A 27623-nucleotide genomic window follows, 5' to 3' on the forward strand; every position below is an offset into this window, starting at 1 on the left:
AAATGTAAACAAAGGAAGGTGCAGCTCTCAGCAGATAGTAAGAAAGTTGGTGGGACTTACTTTTATAATGGAAATTAAATTGCTACTGTTCAGATTGCTTACTACTTAATTACTTTTGTTGAACAGGTTAGTACTGCTAGATCTACTGATTATTTTTTTAGGAAAGTATTGGGGTAGTATTTATTCATTTTACACACACACACACATACACACACACACACACACACACACACACACACACACATATATATATATATATATATATATATATATATATATATATATATATATAAAATTTATTTATTCAGACTGGGGAAAATTTGGTCAGGGCACCAGGGAATTTTACCTGCTGATTACTGAGGTCACCAGACATCACAATTTAAGGAGCAGTGTGACAGGGACAGGGTGAGAAACTCATAAAATATGGAGATGAAAAAGTTGAAGGAGCTGAAGAAATTATTCAGAATAGTGAAGCTGTGTTTTGAGAAAATTCTTAAGCTTGAGAAATGATATGCAGACAGATGATCCAGAATGTTATGATCAATGGTATTCAAACCTGCTGAAGAAAATTATCCTGAAGCTGCAGGAAGCACTTTTACACAGGCATCTAACAGCTATTCTAGCTCAAACATGAACACCCAGAGATTCCTCGACTTCGTCAATGCCAATGCATTGGAACTGCTGGTCGACACCCACATGAGAGGTGAAAATATCCTGGACCTAGTACTAACTAACATGAGTAGCCACTGTGGCTCTCCTACAAAGTCATCCTCCTTGGTAAGATCTGACCATAAAGTGATCACTTTCGAAGTCACCATCTCCCCTGATCCCCTCTTGTCATGGTCAAACAAAAAACAGTTTCCAAAGCTGACTACAATCTCCTGAAAGCAGGTATAAGCAGTTTCACAGCCATCATCCCTTCAGTTGGAACTAGCACTAATGTCTAAGCCTGCACAAAAAACTATATGAGCACCTGCATAGTTGCATGGACTTAGCAATACCTGACAGGACCAAATCAACTTTCTCAAGGAAGAGTAAGCCTGTCTGGTGGACAGCAGCAATGAACAAACTCTATAATAAAAGGAAACAATTGCTGTCCGGGACCAAGAAGGAGCAGGTGCCATGTTGGAAACAATCTCTCCTGTGTTTGAACCAGCAAATAAGGTCACTGGTGAAATCCTCTAAGGCTAACTTTGAGTCCAAATTGGCCACATCCACCAAGGACAATCACAAAGCCTTCTTCACATACATCCGCAACCTCAAAGGTAACACCCAAATCTGATCTGAACTGGTGGTCAAGAACACCACATATACAAATGCCGTAGATACAGCCAACCTGCTGGCAGACTGATTCAGTAAAAACTTCATGCCTCCCTGTCCCCCAGCAGTAAATCAGGACATCCCCAGCACCTGCCCCCCTCCCCTCATCACCGGAGAGCAGGTCTTTAATGCCCTCTCAAAGGCAAAAAATACAGCCTCCATGGGACCTGACAACATCCCTGGCTGCATCCTACATGAACTCAGGCATGAGCTCTCAGCACTATTAGGCACCCTATTTAACCAAAGCCTGAGGACCAGCTTCGTACCAGCTGAATGGAGGACAGCCACTATAATCCCTCTACACAAAGGTGGAGCATCCACTGATCCAGACAATTATAGGCCCATCAGCCGAACTAGCCTGATCTGCAAGGCCATGGAATGCATTATCATGGACTTTATAAACAAGGACATTGGCAACCTCCAAATGCTTGACCCCACACAGTTTGGTTTTATCAAAGGGAGATCATGCTTATTAAACTTGGTTGAATTCTTCAAAACCGTCACCAAAGCCATGGATGAGGGGAAGACAGTGCACACTGCTTATCTTGATCTAGCCAAAGCCTTTTTCACTATTCCCCACTCGGGCATAAAAGATAAACTCTCCCAGCTAGGCATCAACCTGTATGTTATGAGATGGGTAGCTAAATGGCTCACTGATAGAAACCACTCAGTCAAAATAGGGGAAGCCATCTCTAGCAGTAGACCTGTAACAAGCGCCATACCCCAAGGATCGGTCTTGGGGCCTCTACTGTTTGGGCTATACTTTTCTGAGGTGCAAGCCAAAACCAGTGGTCTGTTTGCAGATGACTGCAAGCTGGGCACTGTCTTAAATTCCCCTAGTGATGTGAACATCCTCCAAGAGGGTCTTACCCAAGCTAATGACTGGTGCCAGAAGCATAGCCTCAAACTGAATGCCAAGAAATGTATCATTATCCCCTTTGGGGAAAATGGTGTCCCCCTAATTATCACATTAATAATAATGTACTAAGCATGCAGTCAGTCATGAAGGACTTGGTCAGCCAGGTTGATAGCAACCTGATGTTTGACCACCACCTTGCCTCCATTGTACGGAAGGCTTTCTACATGGCCCACCTCATAAGTAAGGGTATTTCATCCAGGAACAAGGAGGTCATATGATCCCTGTACTCCTTCCTTATCAGACTCATTACTGAGTACAATGCCCCTTTTGGCAAGTACCTTGCCAAGCACATGCAGCAGCTGGAGAGACCACAGAGGTTCCCGACCGGGAGAATCAGGGTCTCAAACACCTATCCTATACAGATAGGCTAAAAGACCTGTTCCTCTACTCAGTCTCATACAGACTGCTCAGAGGTGACCTGTGTCTGGCATACAAGGTCGTCTCAGACCCAGCCTCAATAGAGTTGCTGCATATCCGTAAGTCAAACTCCACTCGCGCAACCCACACACAAGACCTCAACCTGGTCTGTGACATTAATAGAACTTGTTGGCAGGATAGATTTGTGTCCCAAAACTTCCCCATCTGTGGAATAGACTCCCTCTCCATGTCAAGTAGAGTACCTCACTAGCCCTCTTTAAGAAGAACCTGGACAACTGGATGGGAAACAGAAAATATACCCCTGAGATCCCACCTGTGTTCCTGCTGAACAGGGGAAACAGGTGCTGACTTTGTAGGAACATGGGAAAAATTCTTGGCCAGGCTTATAAGGGCCTCCGGGCCAATAGCCTGGTTTCATCCTATGGACCAAAGAACTTATTTTGTGTATGAAATGCCACATTTAGTGAGTAATGATGTTACAGAAAGTAACAGTGTTTCCAAAGACAAAGCTGTGCCTAGGAGTCAAATGTTTGCATAAGAAGCTACTTATTGTGGAAATATGCAGAATAGAGACAGAAGAAATGCAGTAAGAATAAAATACTTTGAGATGTTCTACTATGTCCAAATGAAATGCATGAATTTAAACGCATCTGATCATACACAGCTGCATAAAACCTACTAAACTAAGTACATGTTGTATATGTTTTAAACACACATATTCTAGCAACATGGGTTTTCAAGCAATTAAGCATCAAATTCTGACCAGCATTTTTGTAGAAGCTTGTACTTCCACATCCCTTTATTTACAAATTCTCACTCAAGGTCAGCTGCCCATAACTATAGGAGTACCACAGGGTTCTATCTTAGGACCACTACTATTCACAATCTTCACAAATGACCTCCATAGCGCCACACAGCATGCATCTATCATTCTGTATGCAGATGATACTACTTTAATCTGTGCTGCACAAAACATTCCCACCCTTCTGCAAACAACTCAACTAGTATTCTCTGACGTTGAAAACTACCTTACCAAAGCCCAGCTCAATCCAAAGAAAACTCAGCTTATGATTATAACCAGTTCTAACAAAATCACTGATAACAGTCAATTCACTATCTACTCCACAAATGCTACTCCAATCGCTCCAGTGGCACAGGCTAAGCTATTGGGAATAACCACAGACTCCCACCTAAAATTTGATAGTCATCTCGACTTAACTATTAAAAAAGCACATGCCAAACTGGAATCACTCTACCGTATCAAACCATTTCTTACCAACAACACAAGATCAGTCATTGCTCGCTCCCACCTTCTAGCCACACTACTCTATGCATCTCCCATTCTGACTAATCTTAACAAAACTGAACTAAGCAAAATGGAAGCCTGTTATAACAGAATTGCCTACTTTGCTGCAAATTGCTTATACAGAACTCATCACTGTACTGCTTTGCGACACCTCCACTGGCTTGAACTGCCCAACCTCCTAACCTACAAGCAACTCTGCCTCTGTCATTCTGTTACCTCCCCAATAAGTGTCCAGTCCTCAAAAATCTAGTACAACATCACTCAGCCAAAAGGCCTCTTAGATCATCAAGCCAACTACTACTAAAAGTCACCAACAGCTACAATAGCTTTGGAGACACACTATATAGTAGTTCAGTGGCTAAAAAATGGAACTCTCTCCCCACTAGCATACAAAACACATCATCCAAAGCCTCCTTTAGAAACCTCATTAGGCAACATGTCAAGCAAAGTTTGCAATGCCATGACTGCTCCCCAGGCTAGTGAAAGCAGATAAGATACACATACTAAACATAGATTACTGGCTAATCTACAATGTATGTACTGTACCTGTGTACTATGTGTGTATTCTACCTTTGTTCCAAATTTCAGCTGTAGACCACAAATCTATTGATTACCTTTATTTTTAAATTAATATTTTCTTGTTTGTTCTCTCCAGTGTAACTGTTGATGTGCTGCATACCACTGTAAAAACATGTCTATTGTAATTTGTGTGTATACTATGTGGAGCTTTTCTCCCTGGGCCTCTGCTGAAAAAGGGCCTTTTTGGCTCAGACACCCCCGGTTAACAAATGTAAAATAAAAAGTAAAAAATAAAATAAACTCTGAGAAAGAATAGCCATTCATAAAGATGAGAAGAAAAAAAAACAAAACAAAGACTGATTGTGCTCTGGGACTCTACAACCTTGAAGTTTACGTAACGTAAACATTTTGAGAAGAAATACATGGTTAGTGAGCCATTAGGCAGTGAACAAACCAGACCATGAGTGAAAATGCTTGAGAAAACAAAGAAACAACATAGAAATAAGCAATTGTGTCTTTAGCAAGTCTAGGTAAACCCTTCTGAATTTTGCAGATAGGTCCATTCTATGGCCTCAGATAATTAAACCTACTGATATTTTTGTGAAGGACTAGGCCTCTCAACCGTCCCTGTTTTAGAAGAATGTTCCTATTTTCAGGTCTAATTTACCTCTGCATATGATGTACCTATTTTCAGAGATATGCCCCTATTTTCAGGTTGGATTTACCCCTTTCACAGAATTTTATGAATTGCCCCTCATAGCACATGTTTCTTGAAGCTGTCTAGCACACAGAAAACCACCGTGCATAACCAACATACTTCTGGTACCAATAATTTTAAAGAAAGATGACAGACATTTTGCATCTCCTTTTTTCAGAAGCAAAATAAATGACATTGTATGTTAGAATTTTGTAATACAGTTCATTAAAGTCTGCAGATTTTATGCTATTTGATAGTGAGCTTATATTTTGCCATCATTTTTGTCAATATGTTTCTTAAACACCTGTTTCTGGGTAGTATCCAACATTCCCATGGAAGTAGAATAAACATTTATGCTAAATAAATGTGCAGATTTTGGGTTGGATCACAACTTCACAAGTAAAAGCAGCCCTCTCTAAAGCCAAAAACACAGCATCCATGGGTCCAGACAACATCCCAGGCTGCGTTTTACATGAACCTCAGAACGAACAGGCTCCTCACCTAAGCACCATGTTCAATCATAGCCTCACATCAGGCTTTATGCCCACTGAACAGCACATAGCAACAGTTATCCTACTCCACAAAGGGGGAGCCACCACTGATCCTGGGAACTATCGCCCTATTAGCCTGATGAGCCTTTTCTGCAAGTCCATGGAATGTATCATCATGGAATTCATAAACAAAGGCATTGGTAACCTCCAAACTCTAAACCCCACCCAGTTCAGGTTTGTGAAAGGCAGATCATGCCTCCTGAACCTGGTGGACTTCTTTGAGGCAGTCACCAAAGCCGTAGACAAGGGTAAGGTGGTTCACACAGCCTATCTTGACCTCAGCAAGGCTTTCAACACCATCCCCCATTCTGGAATTATAGCTAAACTCACTAAACTAGGTATAAATCCCTATGTCACAAGATGGGTTGCCAAATGGCTCACTGACAGAAACCACACTGTAAAAGTTGCAGACTCCAAATCTGACTTCAAACCAGTGACAAGTGGAGTACTACAGGGATCAGTCCTGGGACCTCTCCTGTTTGGTATCTACTTCTTTGAAGTACAGGCTAACACAGAAGGCCTCTGGCTAATGAAGTTCATAGATGACTGCAAACTAGGAGCTATAGTCGAGTCCCCAAATGATGTGGACATCCTACAGAAGGGCCTCACTGAGATAGATGCCTGGTGTCAGAGCCATGGCCTCAAGCTCAGTTCCAAAAAGTGTATTGTTATCCCCTTTGTTAAAAACTCTGTACCCATGAACTACCACAGGTGGCAGTCTTCTTAACACAGAATGTGTGATAAGACACCTTGGGACTCAGGTGAACAGTAGTCTCTCCTTTGATAAACACATTGCCACAGTAGTCAGGAAATCCTTCTCATCACAATATGGTTCTCATCCAGGAAAAAAAGAGGTCATCATTCCCCTCTACTCGACACTCATTAGACTCATTATAGAGTACAATGCCCCTTTTGGAATGTACCTCACAAGGCATTTGCAGCACCTGTTAAGGCCACAGAAGTACCTCACAAAGAAGAATTCTGGCCTCAAACAGATGCCCTGCACTGATTGTCTCAAAGAACTCCAGCTTTACTCTGTAGCATATCACTTACTCCAAGGTGATCTCTGCCTAACATATAAAGCTATGTCAAACCCAGAGCTGTTGGACATGCTACACCTAAATAAATCCCAATACCTCTGAGCTACATGCTCTAGAGACCTAAACCTTGTCACCAAAATAAACAGGACTTGCTGGAGGGATAGATTCATGTCCCAGAGACTTCCCATACTCTGGAACAAGCTACCCATCTATGTCAAGCAAAGTTCCTCATTAACACTCTTCAAGAAAAATCTTGATGAGTGGATAGGAAATGGGAAATATACCCCAGGATCACTTCTGTGGCTCTGCTCGACAGGAGCACAGGAAATTAACTTTCTTGGGTTGGTGTAAGCCAGGGAACTTTGTTGGCTAGGCTTACTTAGCCCTTGGGCCGATAGCCTAGTACCTACCTATGAACCTATGGATGATTTTACTTCTCAAATGTATTTACACATATTTTCAATGTCTGTAGGTTGACATATGTGGAGGACTTAATGGCAATGCTTCACATGGGAAAGGAGACAATATATAACATTTATATCTGAAACAGAAGGACACTTGCAATTTTTTATTTTTATTTTATTTTTGAAGGAAAGTTAGAATAAAAAAGGAGAATTTACTATTGAAGGAACTTACTTTTTACAAAGTGATGGTTAACAGCAAGATAAAAATTAAAGCCTTTTCTAAGAAATGAATTTGTACATCTAAGAGACATACATTTGCAGCTAAAGCACCCATATCTGACTTCAAAAATGTACACACTTCCAAACTTTTTTCTGTAACAAGGGCTGAAACCTTGCCGCCATTTCTACAAGCATATCTCAAAGCCCCATCTCCTTCTCTCCAGTTTATATACCACAAACCAATATTCCCATGACTGCTAAGATCACCCATATTTAAATCCACCCAAGTAACATTAGCGTCAGGAGATCAAATCTCCAAACTTCGCCGCACTTAAGTCAATTTTTCATATGCTAGTTGGCATCTTCTTCAACCACTCTGCGGCTGCAATGCCCTTAATATATCTCTGTTGCTGTCCTTGAACTGTGTTGGCCCACCAACTCTGATTACTGCAAACAAACCCAATCCCATTCTGAAATAGTCAAACTTCTGTTCTTATGTCCCCACAAGGAGCATGTGCTTATCATTCTAGCCTAAATAATAACCAATGCAACCCAATTCAAGTCACCTCCCAGCAGTATCATTTAAATCACTCATATTACAAACATTGCGTTCCTTGCATCCCCAGCAACCTTACGTGAACCACCATGAAAAAAAACAAGATTTCTATTTCTACTCAATGTCAAAGATGAAGTTTGGCTCAGATGACATAAGACTGACCCCAACTAGATCTCTTTTGTAATGGAACAGGCACATAGAAGAAAACACAAAACAGAAGCAATAACTATTGTTAATTTCACATGCACTTCTCACACCTTCAGCCAGGACCCACCTAATGCTAAATATCCAGTCCTGAAAGTCTGGAAGAGCTGGTATTAATGAAGTCCCATGATCCTCTAGCAGTAGTTCAGCAATGAAATTGTTACTTTCATTCTTAGATTCATTCTGGGAGCTAATGCTGGCAAATATACTAAGAACAAGTCTACAATGATCTTCACAAAATCCTGAACAACACTGCAAAGTAAGCCACGATATTTTTTCTGAGATATCATTGCTAGAACCATAGTATGCGATCCAGATCTCTAGAAAGGTACCATTAGAAATTATTTGAGATATACATAAATATATATATATATATATATATATATATATATATATATATATACATACATATATATATATATATATATATATATATATATATATATATACACACACACACACACACATATATATGTATGTATATATATATATATATATATTTATATATATATATATATATATATATATATATATGTATATATATATATATATATATATATATATATATATATATATATATATAATGTACTCAGCATGAGCAATCCCCACAAACAGCAATTAGGACATCAGCAAGCAAAGACAACTTGAAGACATCCACAGTCCACATACTGGCACCTCCTTGACTATCATTTTAAAACTTGTGATAAAAGGGATATCAGACCATAATAACAATGTAAGGAATTGATGACAGGTGTACTAACCATCAGTCAGTTCACCTATACAAGACTGTCTCCTCATCAGAGCTACCATGAAAATGTCCTCACTCATAAAAACAAGAATGTTTCCTCATCAGATCTACAATGAAAATTCATTTCAGTCATAAACAATAAAGACTATCAAAATCAACGTAAGAAATATAATATATAATTAATTAAAGAGTAATTATGCCAGAGGATTTCCAGCAATGTCTCCAAGCAAGGCTGTTTACCATGCCCTCAGCTGATGGTAACACTGAAAGACAGTGGAAGAGGTTCGAGTCCGCTATCCAACTGTGTTGAATTCACTGGTTATACCACCCATTACCAGAACTGGTTTGAAGCAACAGATACTAAGATCCTAGGACTGCACACAGTGCATGGCAAGACAGAGTTGCTTTCTAACAGAGAAAAAGTGATACCAAAAGAATATCAAGAGCTCAGGAAAAAAAATCACTGTATCAAAAATAAACACAAGCTTGAGGAGATTGTATTTATTTGTTTGTTTTCTTGCCTGTTTAGTAACTTACAAGAATACAGGTCGTATAAAACATGGAAAAATACAACCCAAGAAATACTGTACATTTATTCCTCAGTGTATTCATTCCCCATGACCTTTATCCTTTTCAGGCTGAGGGGCATAAAGCAACAAATCAGTCTTGCAAGGGACAATGGCCCATTTCAGGATTTAGGCACAAACTGGCTCACAAGCATGTATGCCTACACAGAACTGATATCATCACCAGTTCACCCAATAGCATGTCTTTGGGATATGGAAGGAAATCTGTGCACCAAGTGAGAAACTGCAGAGGCACATGGAGGATATGCAGGCACTGCACAGAAGGCACTCTATCGAGGAACTGAACTGGAGAACCAAGAGCTGTCTGACAGAAAAACTGCCTCCTAATGCTGGCCATAAAATTACAGTTATATACATAAAATGAGACAGAAGTGCAGCATAATAAACTATAACAGACCGTGTGGCTGCATTGTGTTTGGAAACATGTGGCAATATAATATAACCATAAGGCATGCAATATAAAGAACACAAACTTATTACTGAAACTTTTACTGTCTCTGCTGCAGTGATTTGGAATTCTCTCCCCTCTGAGTTAAGAAAGAGCACTGACTTACAAACACTTTGAAATCAGTCTTCAAGATTATTTTAATGATGGGTTATAATGAAACTGTTTCAAAAATGTTGGATGATAAGACATATTTTTGCCAATCAAGTCTACTTCTATTTCCCTTTGGTTTATCCTTTAACCTTCTGCATCTGAAATATATGTTTACCTCACCTGCTGCAGATTACATTTCCTATGATATTTTATATTATTTTTCTTGTTCTTTTGTTACCTACATCCCTTACTTTTGATCCATTTTAGCTACTTGAGCCATTAGCTTTATTTCTGTCTTTTCCCTCTTTACTCTCACTCTAGCTTCCCCAGCCATGTTCATTCAGTAAAACTCTTTAATCTTCTACCCCCTCATCCTGTATACTCCCTCACTGTCTTTTCCATATCTGATACACCTTACCCTAGTACATCACCTTCGTCACCATAGTTGGAGTCTAACTCTAACTTCCTTGTTATCTCTCCTTGAAAAATGTAAAATTAAAATAACCCTCATTGTAGTCACAGATAATACATCGTTTGTCTATATCCTTTTTTCCTCTCCCTTCTTTTCTCCTATTTAATCACCTGTCTCCTTGTTCCTCCTTAACTACTTAGATATACATTTCATACTCTAGTAATTTACCACTATTCTTAATTCTTCACTGTTTCCATCATAACCCTTAAAAGATTTAAAACCCATTCTTTTCCTGTGCTCACTCCCTACCAACTTTATTCATATTTACTGTCCTTCTGACTCTGCATCACTGTCTTCCTTCTCAGTCAATTTCAGTGGTTCTTAAATCATCTGTTCCAACTGTTATACAACAAAGAAAAATACTTTTGAATATATTAAGAACAAATGCTTATTTCACTTCTGTAGTTATGTGATTCTTGTTGGTTTATCTTTCCTTATATTCAGCAAAGGCCGATTATGTTTATCTAAATGATTTAATCATGTGGATTCCACTTCTATAGTTTTTAAACATCTTTACTTGAGTGATATGCACCCAATTTGAGTACATTTACTTCCTCAATGCGCTGAAATGTTTGACACTCTCTTATGTTACTTAGATACTCTGCATTACATATATTTCAAATTGTATTCTTATGTTATGTAGATACTCTGCATTACATATATGAATAAATCATACACAATTATATTAAATTGTATATCAGACTCTAGCTTTATCTAACAGTACTGATCTTATTTTACGTTTCATTTTAATCCTCATTCCTATATTACAGTAATATATTTTGTTTGCAATTTTCTTTATGTTATAACAGGTTATACATTTAAACCACTGCACTTTTACCTTACATAATGTCTGTTTGATATTGTTCCTGTACTCATTTTATGTATGATGACACTTGAATTTTTGTTTGTTTGCCTTAGTCTGGGTCATGGCTGAAGATAACAAATTGATCAGTCCACTTACAGAGTTAATAAATTAATATTAAGAGAAGATAGTCTGGATATATTGTTTAGTAAACTGCAATATTGACCAAGATAATGTCAACCAACAATATGACTTTGCAGGGCAGTGTTAAAGGAGTTAAAGTTGTACGGTGACATGGAAGCAATAATAATAATAATTAGATTCAAACCTGTGTCAGTGGCATAGAAGGACGAAGTCCTGATTGCGGTCCCGATGACCAGAGTTCTAACACTAGCTCAGACACTTATCAGTGCAGGCAGGGAGGATTGGAGTGTCTTGTGCAGTAATTGGTTTGAAAGGCTCTAAGACCTCTTTCACAAATTCAGTCTTGTAGGGAACATACAGGAAACAGTGGCTTGCACTGTAGGTATAGCAGTCTACCTGGCCATGCATAAAGGGCATACACTCCTCAGTGTGTCCTGGAGTAAGCTTGAACTAAACAGTGTGTCAGGCATAAAGTGTACAGGTTAAGGGAATTTACCATGGTTTGTATGCATAAAGTGTATAGGTTAAGGGAACTTACCATGGTTTGTATGCATAAAGTGTATAGGTTAAGGGAACTTACCATGGTTTATATGAATAAAGCTGCACCTATGACTTTTTTGATATTAACATGACAACGAAGATGCTGAAAGCAGAATAAGAGGAATTTTAAGATGCTGGATGAGAAGTAAATGTTTCTGAATTAATAAGTATCCCACAGACTGAGACAAAATTAAGATTAAAAGAATATGCATGTTATAGCCAAGCTGCACACTAACAAACTGCAGCGAAATATCCTGATAAGGATGAGGGCCGCATTCATGGGTACAGACATTTACACTTAATATTGGTAAGGACATGCATGAGTGCATACAACTATGATGTCATGACATCATTAATATAAGGAATGTTAAGGAAAACTTCAGCAAGGACTATCTTAAGCGTGTGCAACAATATCATGCATCATAGCTCCCAGGGAAGGAATACTGGAAGCTAAGGAGAGGGGCAGGAATGCTGATGACACAAAGGAAAAATGTACAGTAATCAATTTGTTAAACTTCTAACAAATGAAATGGACTCCCTGTGTTACAGGTAACAGAGATAATAGACATTTCAAATCACTTGGGGCATTATGTAGAACTATAAATCAATTTAAAATGAAAAATATTCACTGCATAGTATATGTTATGTAAGTTTTTATTGTTAGATCAATATATTTCCTGTTGTATGTTTAATATTTGAATTTTCTCTTGTTTTTGTGTTCTCATTATATAAAGAGTGCAGTTTTGTAATGTGTCTCTGAAATGGGTAACTGGCACAAAAAGGCCCTCTACTAGTCCACCTATCTGATTAAAAGGAGTTAAATACATAAGTGCACCAATTAAGTCCAGCTCCTTTTAGCAAATAACCATGGGAGGTATTATAGTAAAAGGGGAAAATGTGGATAAAACAGAGAAAAATTCCCATACCCTTGTCAGACATATTCTTTCTGATCCTTTACATCCATATTAACTACTAACATAAACTGACAAGATCTCAGTTTAATGCATCATCTGACTAACAACACACCTTTACCCGATGTTGCAACTACAGTATCACCAGTGTGATATAAAACTAAGTATGTAGTGTGAGGATGGATCTCACAACCTTCTTAGCATCCAGCATCAAAAATAAATGTGTGCCCTCCTGAGTCACTGACACAACCTAAGTACACTAAAATCCTTTCCTCATCTTTCTTTGACTGCATCTTCAGTTCACTGGTGCATCTCAGTCATTGCTCTTCTGTTCTATATTGTACGGATATAGCACTTCTAAACTGATGCAGGCTACACACGTTTCCAGGAGCCCACCTCAGAAACAGGACATCCATTAATATTCTATCTGTCTTGTTGAAGGCTTAGTGATTTGCTTGCAGGTGGACTATCATGCCTTGTCTCCCCAGCTATATTATTGCAGTGATCCTAATGTGTCACGTCCACCTTTCCACAGAATGGTACAGCATGGACTCCTGATATACCTCACTGCTACCATCCTACCAGATTAGTTAGTAGTCTCTTCATTAAGACGCTATGTCTACCACAGCTGACAGGGGTTAATCTGCAAAGGCAACCAGCCACATGGAATTACATCATTATATTATCCCTGCATCCATTCTGAACTCATCTCCTGGTGCCAGGTTATACTTCCCTGTCTGGGAATCCTCTAATATGCACAGAATTGTTCATTCTAGGCAAACACTATAAAACTAATTTCTAAGTTTTCTGAATCCCATAGTCACTCAACTGTCCCTTCTAGCAGGCAATCTATAGGGCAAAAGTAGTATAGACTGCTGTGTAAGTTAAGGAGTTTCCATATGAATTTGATGCACTTACAATATAAATTAAATCTTGCTGGTAGACTTAAGTGGCAGAATACTTATAAAAGGATGTTATAGAAAATAAATACATCCAAGTAGTCACAGCAATATTCTGTGAGTACAAATGTTTTATCACTAGACTGTCATCACCAGGAAACAATGGTAAAGTTTAATAAAAACATTAATGCTCACCATTACTTGTATATACATATATATATATATATATATATATATATATATATATATATATAAACATTCCTATTTAGACAAAGACAGAGGTAAAAAATAAATGGGAAAGGCTATTGGAATACAAACAGTATAAAACATTAAGAAAGAAATAGCTAAACACTATAGTCACAGACAGTTGGGGGGGTTGTGGTTTGGCAGCTCTCTTTGATTCCAAGAAAAAAATCCCTGGACTCCTTCTTTATTTGAAGTTGTAATAAAATGGCCCACCTTTCTAGTTAAAAGGATCCCCCCACTCTATTAAAGTTGGAAACGCCCATGCATTACTGACTCATTTCTCTGCTATGCTGTGATATATGTAACCCAGGCTGGTGAAAGGGTTAAAAGATGCCTGTTTGGCCATATATCTGTGACATACCAATGAATTGAGTATGTTCACAGAGCGAGACTGCGAACTGGTGTTCCCCTGTGAATAGAGGCCACTCAGCAAGGTTTGTTCACTGAACATAATGGGGTCAGGGAGCCGCTTTGGGGACAATGGCAGCCACCAGCTAGCTGAATTTCTTACAATCACACACCGTACTATCTGATCAAATGGGTCCTTTGTCACACTGATATAAAAACATGTCATACAATGATGGCCCTGGAGAATGACACGGAGGTGCTCTTCAAAGAGATCAGAGAGGTCTGTCATACACAAAAACATCAGAGGAAACAGCAAGAATAAAAAGAAAGTGGAAAACGAGATTGAAACTGTTAAGAAATTAGGAATCTGTTCTTCGGGCATATGCAAAAAGGCTTGATGGGATGATGAATCCTGCAGGCTAGAGGTACTGCACTTAAGAATGGGAATGCAGCTGTGTGCTCTGCAGCCGAAATTCTGTTCCAACATAAACACAGAAACATTCAGAAATAAAATTGCTAGAATTAGTCATGCCAATTTTGCTTATTTGAGGCAGCAGTCACTTTAAGAGCAGTGATTTGCTTATAAAGCATACTGATTGACTTACTTGTGGCCCAGTGGTTGAATGTCATACTACATACTCTGATTAGCAGCTTTCAGACTAGACCCAGGTTCCTCAGCTCAGGAGTGAGATAAGATGTAGCTTCTGCTGTAAGTCAGAATTGTCAAACAGCACCACTGCTATAAAAAAGTACCTCTATTAAAGCAAGAAAGGAATAAAACAGAAAACATGTAATTGTCCTGTGGCCTCAGGGGCAACCTGTTTTATCTAGTGTTGCTCTTTGGCCATAAATGTTTACTAATAAGCATCAGCACCAGAAGCAAAAACTAGATATTTCAAACAGGCTTACTCAAAGTAAATTTTGATTTATGGCCGAGCACTAGACACACAACAGACAAAATGTTACTAGCATATTGCAAAAAGAGAAAACGAATCCCTTTTTTAGTTAGTGGCCTCAACTTTCAAACTTTTTCAGTGGATTTATCCTGATAGTGGATCTAGGCTGCCTTGGGAAAGAAACCCCTCATTATGCTACTAAAGACAAGCAATAAGACTGATTGGTAGATAATCAGTGTTCAGTGATTTGGGGACTTACCTGACCCACCTCGTGAGCCATGATAAGCTATGGACAGAGTCTCAACCAAAGAAGCTGGGGTCTATATTAGATTATCGAACTTTTAAAAGTTCGAACACCATATGGTCGACACCATATGTCTGAACTCTTAAAAGTGCGAAAAGCAAGAAAAAAATAAATAAAAACCAGAAAAAACCTACATGAAAGGTTAAGCAGGATGGCAAGCCCCCTGCACCCCCCACACCCCCTGCTCTTTAAATATACCACCTCCAAGATCGCACTACAGTGCAGACCATGGAAAACTTCTATTTCAACACTGTATGGAGATCTCCATTGAAATGTTCGAACATTTACATGTTCAATCATATGGTGTCGACCATATGATGTTCAAACATATAAATGTTCGATAATGTAATATAGACCCAGAATCTGCATATGCCAACAGCGGAAATGAAGAATTCCTTTATCAAAGGTTTTACCTCCTGCAATGCTGGAAGCAGGTCTTGTGGATAACTTAGCATTCAGTTAGAGGCTTGATAAGTGGTAAGTGAATCAGCAAACATAATCTGACAGCAAAAAAAGACCAGTCTATCATTTTCATCTGTTTACAACAGTATGACAGACCTTAACCTATTCACAATCCCTTTGCCTCTCCCACTTAAAACACCATATCTACTATTTCTCTTGATATTGTTTGAAGTAAAATATAAAAAGTTTAACATCCTACAAGCCTATCCTTTTTATTTAATTATTGTATGTTAAGCAGATAAGACCCATAAAGCACCAGTTCCTGGTCTTAATATATGACAGAAGGAATCAAACACAGAGATACAGGATGATGCTTATTAGCAATTCATATCTTAAACCTCTCTATCATACTGCTAAGCAGTTCAGACTCCACATCTTCTGCCTCTCACCTGTGTGGCTCTAAGCAAATCACTTAAAGTCAAAGCTCTAAGGCTGCTACTGAAAAGCCTTTTTTGCTTAGTGGGTAGTGGGCATTAACTTGTTCAAAGAAGCTGTCAGTTTAGTTCAGAGAATTAAGGCTAACAACTGTTAAGGAGTTTCATTCTGGGTTTGATTTCCTCATTTTCCACTGCAAGCTATGCCAGACTGTGTGAGTATAAGAAAGTCACTTCATTAGACAGTGCTCCTAAATTACCTGTGTTTACAGTGTGCTTGCCAGTTACGAAATAAACAAAAAAGTAAATGTCTGAACTACACTGTTCCTATAAATATACTGCCCTTCCCATCTCCACTGGAAAACTATTTCAGAAACAGTTAATTCTTCAGAAAATGTATTATCACTTGACCCTGAATTTGCATTCCATGGCAGATAATTGTGTTTTGCTGTAACTTTTCTTCTGGAAAAAATATCTATTATAAGTTACTTATCCATGTGGAATATTTATGATTCTTAGTGCAATCCTTCTTGGACTTCCCTCTTCTCTTGCTTAGATACACATGTTGAAGTATTTTTTTCTACAGCTCCCACTGTAGACCGTACACTGTTTTAGCCCTCATCTTCTAGGAGACATCAAATCTGTAGTTTTTTGTCAGTGGTGCTTTAACAGGGATCATCATGTTTGAAGAACATATACTGATATGTTATTGTACATATACACACTGTACATGGTGCACTGAAGACAGCATGGAGGCTGTTACCCTCACTTGCTCGGCATCCTGTGTAGATAACGTTGAACCCAACATCACAGTTCATCAGCCAGCCTTGACACTCTGCATCACAACAGGTCATCCACCTGTCTACATAACGAATCATTGATGGCTGGAATTATGCCAAGAATAAGGAAATACAACACCATTTACATAAAGCAATACTATTTTCAAATGAGTATGTGTTTTCATGGAATGTTATTTCAGTTTCAGCTTTTGCTACTTCCAGATTTCATCAATGTATAACATTTTAAAACCTGACTTGTCAGTTTTGCTTAGAAAGTATCTGTATCCCTGAGGTGATTCACTAAATTTTTGCTTTCTAAATCATAATGTGTACACTAGCCATATGCAGTCATGTCATGAACCTAGAACTACAGCAGCATCAAGCATCCAGCACAAACCTGTTTGACAGAATATATTCTTTATTAAAATATTCAGTGTATTACTCCAGGCAGACTTCATGAATCACATTCTAAAATCATTAGTTGAGGGAAGTTGTATACATTTTCCCAATTAAGGTAGAATGTTTTCTCAGAATTCCTTACATTTTTCATATTGTCCTTATGGAGTATATACCCTCATTGCACACCCAGGGAAGTTGCATATATTTTCCCTATTGAGGTAGAATGTTTTCCCAGCATTCCTTGCATTTTTCATATTGTACTTAAGGAGTATATGCCCTTATTGCATGCACATGGAAGTTGCATACATTTTCCCCTACTGAAGTAGAATGCTTTCCCTTTATCTCAGATATTGATGGACCCTTTACTCTCTGAAATTATATACATTTTTCCCTATTTTGGTAGAATGTTTTCCCAGCATTCCTTGCATTTGTCATATTGTACTTAAGGAGTATATGCTCCCATTGCACGTCCAGGGAATCTGCATTCTTTTTTTCCCTATTGAGGTAGAATGTTTTCCCAACTTCCTCTAAAAACACAATTAAGTTGCTATGTAAGACAACCTAGCTATCAAAAAGCAAGTAAATAAATATGTACTGTATGTCAATTAAACCCTTTCCATTATATTGTGTCAGTTTCTTTGCAGCAGTGGTCTTACTTTCCTAGACAGTGTTCTATACGACGCATATTAATATATTAATACATTTCTATGTCATTTGGAAGTAGGATGACACTGTGTTACATTACTTTATTTTGATGAAATTCTGCTATCTACTCACTGCTTTATCAGTATGGAGTAGATTATTTTCCTTGTTTTTTTATTGCCCCATTCCTTGCAGAATACGTTTATGTTACTGTGTGTTCTGTTTTTTTCTTCAGTGTATTTTTTATGTGTGTGCATTGTTGTTGTAGTCTTCTTTTCCTTCCTGAATCCATCCATCCACCCACCCACCCACCCACAACCCCTTTTTCCCATTTTTGCAGATGGGGTCAGGGTATAACTAGGGAAGAGTGTGAACATTAAAATGAAAAGATAGTAAACATTTACCTAGATAATTAATTCCATCTTATAAAGGATAGCTGCAGGTGTTCACACATACATTCAAAGGAAGGATCAGCAGCCATTTCATTAAGAAAATCATTCCCAGTACTTTTTCACAGTCTGGCATTGCAATTAACTTCTGCAATCTTTCTTGAGGACTATCAAAACTTTTACGTTCCAAGTAAAAATAAAAAGTGATGACAAGTTTTGCATCATGGTTCCCTGGTTTTAGAATTTTTAACAAATTCAGCTGATATCCTCTCTTCAGTTCAAACATCTAAATCTAAGGTAAGGAAGTTGTTGCTTCCAACCTATTGCTTTCTGGGCTGACCATGATTTTTGTCTTAGCCCTCTTTTTGCAAGTTTTCTCACTATGTTGTTACAGTATATTTCGCATAACAGCTTTGAGTTCTCAATGGCCGCTTCCTCTGCCACTGACAAGCAGTTGCTGGTACTCAAACTTTTCCATTGCCTACTAATACTTCTGAAAGGTTTCTGTTTTGTTCTGCTTCTTGGTGATTCATTTAATGGCATTTCTCTTAGCTTTACTCATGTTAACTTATGACCTTGTGGTTGGTTAACACACTGTACTACTGCAAAGTGCAGTCTAGTAAATCTCCTTCATGGTCTCATTTGTCTTCACCGTTATGCCCCAATATGACCCCTATAAATGCTTCTTTCCTCTTCTTCTACTGCTCAATATTGTTTCAATTGTTGTGTATGCTTTCATGTTGCACCACTGCACTGCCTCTATACATGAATGAATATCTTTCCCTGTGTAACATAATGTTGTGTGATGTACTTATCATCTGTTTCTTTGTTGTTAAGCAGGCAGATGCTCTGGCCATGAAAGACCATTTTCAGATATACTCCAAGTGATGCAATGGTAACACATAAAAAAGCATAGTTAGACGGAAGTCATCAGAATATATGTCAGATATAAAATTGTAGAGTGGTAAGACATCATTATTCACACAATTAATATAGCAGCTTCAAATGTACCTAGAAAAATCAAATGTATCTTTAACATAAATAACACAATCAAATCAATGAAAGAAAGACATTATATTTTGTGCCTTTCTTCCTTTGTAACCTATTCTTGTGAAACAGAGCACCTCTATGACACTGTTCAAAAGGAACCTGAACGAGTGGATGGGGCATTGTAAATTCTTTCTGGGAATAGCACTCATAACCCTCGTGGACATGGGCAGTCATTACTAAATGCAATCTTGAATATTAAGTAACATTTCTATGGGATTACATTGGGATGAAACTGCTAGGCTTGAAATGACCTCTGGGTCGATAGCCTAGTAATCTCCTATGATCCTAAAAAAATAGTCACTCCAATTTAATACAGCTATTCAGTTACAAAACACTTGCAAACACACAAATGCATTAACAAATAAAACTTAGTATGGATTATCACATAGCTATTAGAATGACTTTTTATATCACAGGATAATAGTTGTAAGTCCACTGGGCCAAATAAACAATAAGGTGTAACAAGTGAGGTAATTCCCATTAAAGCAGAGATGTCCTGATTCCAAGCATTGCTAATCCCAAACCACTCTATGGCCATGCTGTCTGTGAAAGGTGCCTATTGGTATTACATTGCTTAATAACAGTGTTATACTTCAAATTGTGGAATGACATTCTGTAGCCTGGGATGAACAATTTCTCAGCACAGTGGTCATAATGGCCATATGCAAACAAACTCACCAGACATGGATACAGCAAATCCAATTTATGCATACATATTGATACTTCTCTTGCGCTGGCTGCTCTGAAAGGGGTAGCGCAAAATTGCCTCATTTTCTCCCACATGTCAACAACACTCTTCATGTGCAGAAACAACATCTTAGGTGCTCCAGTGGATTCCTCATCAATTGGACTATAACACTGGCTACAAGTGGTTCTCAAACTATTGTAGGCTTGTGTTGCAAGAATTTATGTCAGTATCTCTGATGCAGGATATCATTCTAGTAGTCTATGATACACAGTGATGCATGATGCAAGACAATGTCTTGGTAATCAGTGATGCAGGACATTATCAGTAGTTCATGATGCTCATCATTATTTTGGTGGCCTATGGTATGTGCTGATTTATGGCACAGGACATAATCTCAGGGCTTTTGTTGCAGAACAGTAACTCAGTAGTTTATTCTGCTCTACATTATCTAAGTGGTATGTGGTATACATTTATTTATGATGTAAGACATTATCTCAGTGGTTTGTAGTACAGGACATTATCTCATCAGTCTTTGATATAGGAAATTACCATAACTGTATATGGTACAGGAAATATCTCAGTGGTCTGCCATACAGGCACTTATTTCAGTGGTTTGTGGTGCAGGACATAAAATCAGTGGTCTCTGGACATCATCTCCATGGTCTGTGGTGCAGGACACATCTCAGTAGTCTGTGGTACAGAATATAGATGTACCTCAATGGTCTGTGATGTTGACATTAGCTAAGTAGTTTACAGGATATTCAGCCTCAGATGAGTAGCAATGCCATCACAGTCATCTCATAATAAACACTCAAATTTCAGATGAACTTTACTGTAAAAAAAATGATAAATTAGTCAATAACCTAAATAGTTCTCCTCAAAATTAGCTGACAGATCCTGACTATAAACTGAATGTATGTGTGTGTGTGTGGGGGGGGCATGCAAGTAAAATGGTAACCATTTGAAATGCTGAGATCCACTAGAATCCCAGAACATAGCTACTGAATGGCCAAAAAAAACTGATGTACATATACTAAGTCTGAGATGGCCATATTCCCTTTTCTCCAAGGTATACAGATCTTGGAGTTAGCATTTACAACTCTGGGGGGGATCAAAGGGGCCTGATCCTCTTCATAAAAGAAGTTAAAGGAGAAGAGCAATGTTCAAGATTCATTCTTCTCCCACATTTCCAATCTTTTTCTTTTTGGCATGTATGGACTCAGCATTTCAAGTGCCAGCATTTCAATAGGGAGCCATGTAAAACAGCTGGCCATAGAGATGCAAGAGAAAGCCAACTACAACTGTGAGCATCTTCATTTTAACCATGATACTAGATACTCTGTGAGAGGGAAATACAGTTTTTGTGTTTCACTGAGACTGGATTCCTGTGGCTCCGATGATGTGGGATCTGTTAGAACAGAAGAAGCATTTTTAAACTACCACTAGGCACTGGATAGTTTGTGGAGTATAAGCAACCAAACTACCAAAGTCTATTTTAATCCACAACTTCTGAGCACATGAGAATTCAGACAAGTGTGGAATGTGTACTCAAGACCAGCAAACAATTTTAAAATCAGTGCTTAGGATTAAAAGGTTCAGGAAGATTCAGTCTCATTAGAACTGCAAAAAAATGGATGAGTATGTCTTGAGATGGTTTACAGTACAAGGCAAGCAGGGAAGGCAGTATAAGTTTGAGGAACGTGCACCTTCCTGTACAAGTTGACTGCCAAAAGTTTTCAGTGTGCCTGGCTTACAGAAGCAGATAGCAATACCTTCCAAAACAAAACTTCAGAGACCACTATGAACTGCAGGGTGATAACAAGCACTGAATGTACTGATACTGTAGTGCATTTCCTTGCGAGTCTCTGTGTGTATATATATATATATATATATATATATATATATATATATATATATATATATATATATATATATATATATATTGTTCTGCAAAGTGGACATAATTTATTTTTAAACACTCATTCAGATTCTTCTATTTTTGCAGCTATTTTTAAGCTTTAGATAGTCTAGTTTATGACTTGATATGATGTTGGAAATAATTATTTTTGAATTGCATGATGTCCCTCATGTTTAGTAGTCCCTACTTTTCCATAGACTAGCATTCCAATTCATAACTTTGAGATATCAAATAGTTCTAAAAATGTCAACTACAATTAGACTACAAAACAGATGTAACACTGTATTGTTAATGTCCATTGTAGATACTGTAACAGAATATGAGATTTTAAAAGCTGTCACTATTGTTTAATGAAAAAGAACACATTTAGCCTTTCATTTACTAGCTGAAGCTGTTACAATCAGTACAATATTCCCTCAATACCTGAAAAGTAGCAGACACCATCTGCATCCATTAACTAATATAAAAAAAATATCATCTGTAGTAAAATGGTATCTTCATTCATAACGAGTTCATTCATCACTGTTGCCTTAATTCATGGTCACAATGTATTGACCATGAAAAATCATGGTAATTCACGTGGAAGCAGACTGTGATGTCACATTCATGAGCCATGATCTGAAGTAAGAAGCAGGTTTCAAAGGCAGACAAACTTATCATACATGTTTAGTTAATCTATGATAAATTCTTGTACGAACAGTCTTACAGAGTATATGTGGCATGCATGCAGACAATTATTCTGTATAGTTTTCTCTGGGTCTATACAGCTTTTTTACACTCACCCACATTTCAAATATGGAAGAAATCAATAAATACTTAGAGGCTTACTTTTAACTGTGAAAAGCAAAAATCAGTCTTAATTTAATCATGTTTATCTAAACCTGTTGACAGAAATGAAACATAATAAGCCAATGTTTGAGCTTAGTTATGTCCCAGGGCTGGGTGGAATGGAGACAACAAGATAAATTCAGAAACATCAGTCAAAAATATGGCACTAAATTGCAAAAGAATATCATGTTTACAAATGCTTTAAAGTTAATTACACAATGCATACAAATAAATGATTATTGTGTAAATCAGGTATAACATTCAAAAACAATAATAAAACTTAATAAAATAAGTGAACAATGAAAGAATAAAGATGTATCAACTTGAGCAACAAATAATGTGACATCTAATTTAATGATTAAAGTATTACATGTAAACAGCATGATTAAATAAACATAATTGACTTCTTCTAAGGGAGTTTATTCATTTGGTAGTGAAGTGTCTAAGGGGCAGAAGGGAACTGAATATCAGTGTTATGTTACAAAGACAGGATTTTAGATATCTTTACCTTGTCAGTTCAAAGCATTCTAATTTTTCTGTGGCTATGTGGCTGCCTTTCAGAAATGGGTAGTCTACCTTTTGATTCCTGCATTTCTATAGCAGACAGAATCTGTATTGTTCTCTATTCAGTAAGAAACAAACATTTTGTCTCTAGCTAGGCTGCACACAGTCAGACCCCTTGTTGTAAAGAAACATGTTCTACTGAGGATAGTATTCCCACTAATGCAATTATGGAAATCTGTGGGATTTTAAAAACAAAGGAATTATTCATGACCATTTACTTTTTTATTCCTTAAAACACGTTTTGTGAACAGTTTCACTGAATAATGTGATGGAGATGTATGCTGTCTGAATTTAATCTGCTACTTGTTCACATTTTATGACCATTCTTTTTTTAGCATAACACTAGGTGGCAGTATAATACAATGTGTAAGATCTCATAGCTGTAACACGAGAGAACTGGGTTTGAATCCTACACTTGCATACTGCCTGTTTGTAAGGAAATACCTAAATGCTTTTTACACCATGTAACTTTAATCAAAGTACTTTGTGGTCTCCAAATGCTAATTTTAACAGAGCTTGGATGACTTTGTGCTTTCCATCTAAAAATGTTAACATTTGGTTAGCATTCACTAAATATAGTCAATGTTTGTTTGTCTTTCGGGTTTTCCCGGTAAGGGGTCGCCACAGCAGAACTCCGGTCCGCTAATGATTGGCAGTAGATTTTTACGAAACGCAGAGGTGCCAGCTCGATGCCCAGCCTTCAATGAAGGCACACCCATTTACACACGCATGTCTTTCGAACGCTACCCACCCGTGGGGAGGACATGCAGACTCCACACAGAAGGCACTCCCAAGCCCAGCCGAGAATTGAATGGGAGAACCTCTTGCTGTGAGGTAACAACGCTACCACCATACCACCGTGGCATCACTAAATATAGTCAATAATTTTATCAAATATGTCTTGGACTCAGCTAAACCATATAGCAATGAAAAAAAAACATTCAATATTGATGTTATTCAAATCTGCATGTTGTATGCCAAAAGATGATACCTAATTGGAGCCAACCTGGCTAAACATTAAATCATTGATATCAGTATTGGATTGTCCATGCCAGAGACTGATAGTAGTACTGAACTACAAAGGAAAAGAATGATCTTTTGCCTTGGTTTAATTTCTCCAAGTATTTTGGGTTTCTAATACCAAGACAGGAATCAACCTCTTTCCAAAGACAGGGTATGATTAAAGTAACTTGTGCAGTAACAAAAGTAGTGTAGAGCTGAAAGGAATTAAGACATTATAGTGCTTATGTGGGACTACTACATAAACAGATAAAAAGCAGGCTGAATCATTTTCTAATAATTATAAAGCAAAGGAGAAATGTGATACTTATTTAATAGCATAATGATCAAGTTCAAAACACTGTTTTTTTTTTTTCTCATCTCCTTGGACCTCATTCTACTGACCCGACCACCGAAGTTCCACATCTGCATCAGGTCTACCACCCTTCCTCCTACCCTCTGGACTCCTCCGGTATTGCTAGGGTCAGTCATAGATCCTAAAGGCTTCCTGGGGTCTCTGCCATCTGTGCTTCCATCTGTTTTTTTCTTTTTTTTTTATATGCCCTGACCATCTCCCTTTCCTTTCCTCCCATGCTTGTCAACTTTGTCTGAAGGAAACTCCCCTCTTTGTACCACACTACCCATTAGAGAGCTTCATTGTCAAGCATCCTCTCATCCAGGATGGGCTCACCCATCCCTTCCTGCCACTCCATCAATTGCTCAAGCCACTACTCAAACCTAAGTCGCCTGAGTCATAGTTAGGGATTTATGCCACCGAAGCAGCAAGTTCTAAACACTGTTGAGATAATACAGCAGGTAATTAAAGAGTCAGAAATACATCTCATATATTAACATTATCAATGGCATTTGGTAAGTTGTTCCCCACCTGTGATAGAGAAAGAAATAAAACTTCATCAAGTACTTAAACTGGGGTGTATATGGGAGCATCAAAATGGCAACATATTGAATGCCATTACATTGAAAAGCTTACATCAAAATGCATAACATCAAAACAATAAAACCCACCCATATGTGGAGTGAATGTTAAAAACAAATTAATACATGCAGGGGGCAAGACCCCCTACACTCCCAGACCCCCTGCCACTTAAATATTCCACTCCAGAGATCACACTTCAGTGCACTACAGTGCGGAAATGAAAGATTTCCATTTCCTGCACTGTAGCGCAATCTCGGAATTGGTATATTTAAGTAGTGGGGGTGTGGGGGTGCAGCCACCCCATGTGGGGGGTGCAGGGGGCTTGCCCCCCTGCCTAAGCCTTATCATGTTATGACCCCATTGGAAGCTGTCATTGACAGCCTTTCGATGTTTTGCTGGTTTGATGTAACCAGTTTGATGTAACTGCATTCGATATTTTGCCGTTTCGATGTTCCGATATAGACCCCTTAAACTGTGCAGAAATCTGACATGTTGCATAAATAGGGGCTGCAAACATGATGGAATGATAAAAATCATACTGAAATTACTGAGTATATGGAAAATTTAGTATGATTCTTTGTTAAAATAATGACTAAGCTGCATACAAGTCACAATCATATAAAAACAGTAAGTTAAATTGTAGGTACTATAAAACTGGTATAAATACCCCAGACTTTATAAAATAAGTATTGAGTGGAAAGAACTTCAGAGATATGTATTCTAAGGATATAATATAATGAAAGCACTTGGAAACATTCAATATCACAGACAATTAGGATGGCTCTAGGCCATCAAATTGCCTCCCCAACTCCATTTTCCACTAATCTGTCTCATGCCTCAATGAAGCCATGTGTTGTTTCATCATCCCCAGTGAGAGCATCCAATATTCACCACACTCTCTATAAAGAAATGCTTACTGATATATTATCCTTTCCGCATAATGTATTTATTTTGTCCATGTCTACCCTCCCTTTTCTTCCCTCCAGTTCACCATAATTTGCTAAACCTCTTACTTACCTATATTAAGCCATAGCTTGTGTGTGTGTGTGCATGTGTGTGTGTGTGTGTGTGTGTGTGTGTGTGTGTGTGTGTGTGTGTGTGTATATATATATATATATATATATATATATATATATATATATATATATATATATATATAAAATAGGGGTGAGTCGCATTGATATATATACCTGTTGCTTGAAGATTTGTTTGTCTCACCCATCAGGCAGCAACTACAGCAGTGACAATCAGAAAAAAGACAGTAAAAAACATGCTTGTGGGAGGTTAAGCCTCCTCAACCCAAACACTTAATTATTCTAACTTCAGATTTATCACATTTTGGAGAAAATTACATTCCCAGCCATAGCACCATTGGTCAAAAAAACACAGGCTCTAACACTACACATAGCATTTTTAGTCATGCAGAAATCAGAGACGTTTGTGTCAAAGAGCTCATCTTTGATAATTAGTAGCATACCTAGACCCATCCTTTCTAAACTTGTCTCTTAAATATAGACTATATTACTGCAAATGTCTTACAATTTCTTAACCATTCTAACATCTCCCAGCACGTTTACATTTGTTTAACATCTCTGACCACAAGAATGCCACACAATACTCCACATGCAAATACTCCCCATTTACAGAAGACCCATCACACCTACTTAAATTTTCTGTGTAAATGGAGATGCTTAATAATGACATTTTCAGTTCTGCGGTTGCATATTTTGGAAAAAAAATAGTACACCTGTGTACCTACCATACACACACACACACACACACACACACACCTTACACTACAATTCTGAAGCTCTCAACCCCAACTAAGAAAAAGTACTATACTTTAAAAAAATGTCTTATAACTCAGTAGCAGTAATACTTTTAAATTGATCCTTTGTGAACTGTGAAAAATACATTTGAATTTACTATGAGCACATATTCTCAGTTTCATAGTTAATCACAAGCAGAAAATCTGTCTTTCAAAAACGGATATAAATCACTTCACCAAATCCTGAAAATGAACAGATATGAAAAGCAATAGCTAAA

The sequence above is a fragment of the Protopterus annectens genome, chromosome 14.part0, assembly GCF_019279795.1.
Source record: "Protopterus annectens isolate FY-2018-M chromosome 14.part0, PAN1.0, whole genome shotgun sequence".
Classification (NCBI taxonomy): domain Eukaryota; kingdom Metazoa; phylum Chordata; order Ceratodontiformes; family Protopteridae; genus Protopterus; species Protopterus annectens.